Raw genomic sequence first — 3,045 nt, forward strand, 5'->3', positions numbered from 1 at the left:
TGCTGGGAAGTCCACGGCCTCGCGCCCCAGCTGGTGGGAGCCTGGGGATGGTGGTGCAGCGGCCGGGCTCCTCCCTTCTCCCGCTGCTTTCTCCAACGGCTCCATCCCTGAGTAGACCTCCTCCGCCCGGGCTCTGGCAGGCTGCTCCACACACCCCACAGACAAAGCCAGGGCCAGGAGGGGCAGCAGAGGCAGATGTCCGTATCTTCTTAACCCTCTGGCCTTCTGGATCCAAGTTGTCCTGGCTCCCTGGAGACCTGGTCCCTGCCACCTCTCCCTGGCCTGGCCATCTCCGCAGGGGAGGGACTGGGGGGCCTGCCCCTGCCCTCCTGTCCTGCCAGCACCCCATGGGCCAGCCCTACATCTCCTCCTCCACCTTCAGGATCATCCCTGAGAAGACCTCGAGCCCTGGGTCGGTGCCCTGTGGGCTGTCCTGGGAGCCTCTGGTGGGCCCATGGGCCACTCCGCCAAGAGGGCCACTGTCTGGGACGGAGGGTGAGGCTCCCCGGGTGAGGTGTGTCTCCACCAGCCTCTCAAGGGTCCGGTTGAGGGCCTCGACACCATCAGCCAGCCGCTGGCTCTGCTCTGCCAGCCGCTGCAGCAGCAGGTTCTGCTGGGCCATCAGTGTGCTCTGCTGCTGGGACCAGGAGGAGAGCAGGGCACCCTGCCGCCGGTGGGAGTCCAGCAGCCGCTGCTCGAACGCAGATGCTTCAGAGGCCACTGCCGGGGTCTTTCCGGAGGGCAGGGGAGGTGCAGACACTGGCGCCGAGGGGGGTGGGGAGGGCCGGAAGGCCCCCACGAATGCAGCTGCAGGTGGGGCTGTGGCTGGGGAAGCCGGTGGGGAGGGTGAGGAGGTGGGCGCATGGAAGACTCCTCGGAAGTCCAGGGGGTCGGGTTCAGGTGGGCTGGGCCCATCCACGGTCCGCAGGGGCAGCCACAGGCAGCTGGGGGCCTCATCCTCCTCGTCGGCTAACAGAGGGAGACAGGGAGACATCAGCCTGGGCTGGCCAGGAACGGGCACAGTGGAGGGGCGGGGTGTGGGGAGGGTGCCTGTTGGAGGCCTCTGCGCGCTGGGAGCAGCCTGGGTCTCACAACAGCCCCTGCGGTGGGGCAGCACCCAAGTGAGAGAAAAGGAATCTAAGACTCGGAGAGGCGCGTGGATTCACTCCTGCAAGTGCCAGGCCGCCATCGAGTCCTGAGCCTCCTGCCACCTGCCAGCTGTCACTGACCTATCTGCCGTCCTGCCCGCCCATCTGGATACATCCCCCCTCACTACTCACCCTCCGCCCAGGGTCTGCGCACCACTGGTCTAGCCACCCCCTTCCCTCCTCCCGCCATCCACGCACGCACCCTTCCATCTGTCCATCCTCTCATCCAACCAGGCACCCATCCGCCCGTCTGCGCATCCACCCTCCACCCAAGGGATGTCCCCAGGAGGATAAGAGGGCTGAGCATCCCTAGAGCAGCAGAATGAGCCCTGTGCATGGGATCCCGCAGCCCTGGGCTCCCGAACCAGCTTGCTTGGGCTCCATAGCTGCACGGCTCTAGGGAAAACCCTTTTCCTCTGTGGGCCTCGAGTTCCTAGTCTGAAAATACAAAGCTTTAAGATCTGTAAGTTTGGGACCTCTGACCCTTCCAGTTCTCCAGGTGTGAAGGACAGGTCAGCAAATGTCCCTCCCCAGCCTGCCCTGTGGCAGGTCCTGCGTGTGGGAACAGGATGTCGTGTTGGCGGTGGCCTTCTCCCACCTGCGCTCTGCCCACCTACAGCCTGGGCAGCTCCTGCCTTGTGACAGAAATGGGGTGATGGCAGCCTTGCCCCAAGAGCGAGGCCACACGCTGGGAGTGGGTGGGGCACATCCATGCCGCGGGGGGCTGGCCCAGTCGCCTCTGCCGCTGCCGCTGCCCTCTCCTCCTCCTCCTCCTCCTCCTCTCACAGGCATGTCTTCCTCCTGCTGTCCCAGGCATCTGCTGCTCCTTTTGACCAGTGGTCCCCGGGTGCTCAGGGGACAGGTAGTCTTGCCGACTTGCTGCCGACGAGCCCGCCGTGGGGTGGAGCCCCGAGCTTCCAGCCGCACTGCCTTGTTTGCCAGCTGTAGCCTCCACCCTCTGCTCCCAGGAGACCTCTGGGGCCTGGCTGCCCTCGGCGGCAGGGAGGTGGCGGGCCAGGGCTAGGACAGGAGGGCCCTGAGCTGGTGCCAGGACACCCAGCCCTGCCCCTGCCCACCCTGCCCCTGCCCGCCCTGCAGACAACCTTAGCACAGCCTCTCCAGGGTCTCCTCTCCCGGCCCGAGGAGTTGACCCTTGGTCACCCTGACCTGAGTCCCGTGGACACTGGCAGAGAAAAGGGACGGTTGGCAGCGGGCCCAGCCTCTGTTCTCATACCCCCAGCCCCCTCACCATGCCCTCTTGCCATGCCCAGGTGGGGGCCACCTGGCGGCACTGCTTACTCCCACCCTGATCTCCACCTGCCCAGGCCCCCGTGTGGCTCAGAACACAACCCCCCTTCTCTCTTGCACCCCTCTAAGGCAACCAAGGAGCCTCTCCAAGCACAACTTTGCCTTCTCAAAGTCCCCAGGGTGGGGAGAGCACGGCGGCCGCCCCTCCCTCATCACAGCCCCCACTCGCCATCCATGCTCCCTGTGGCATCCAGAGCTCGCCTGGGCTATTCCTCTGGGCACACACTGCACTGTCCCCACCAGGACAGCTCCTGCGTGCCCTCCAAGAGCCTGTGTTCTTCCGGGAAGCCCTCCAAGCCCAGCTAGCCTGGGGCCCGAGTTCCCATGGTAGCCCCTGCCACCCTCGCCTGCCTGGCCCCCAGGACACATGTTCTTTGAGGGACAGGCTCTGTGTGGTCACCTCTGCACATCAGGGCAGAGCAAAGGGCCACAGGGAGTACCTGAGACGGCGAGAACAGTGCCTGCCAGGCCCTCCCCTGGCTGGACCAGGGTCCCCAGCCAGCCTGGGCCCAGTCAGGCCCCTCGGAGGGCCGAAGGTCAGCACAAAGGCCCAGCGGTCAGGCCTCGAGGCTGCTGCAAGGCCCACGTC

At 66.0% G+C, this 3,045-nt stretch overlaps 1 protein-coding gene across 1 annotated transcript in view; it reads right to left on the reverse strand.

The window, feature by feature from the left end:
* The window catches only part of TSNARE1 (t-SNARE domain containing 1), a 121,394-nt gene that overhangs the window by 42,658 nt on the left and 75,691 nt on the right, over positions 1 to 3,045 (reverse strand). The window lies entirely within an intron of this gene.

This window comes from Propithecus coquereli, unplaced genomic scaffold (genome assembly GCF_000956105.1).
Source record: "Propithecus coquereli isolate 6110/MARCELLA unplaced genomic scaffold, Pcoq_1.0 Scaffold28, whole genome shotgun sequence".
NCBI classification, from domain to species: Eukaryota; Metazoa; Chordata; class Mammalia; order Primates; family Indriidae; genus Propithecus; species Propithecus coquereli.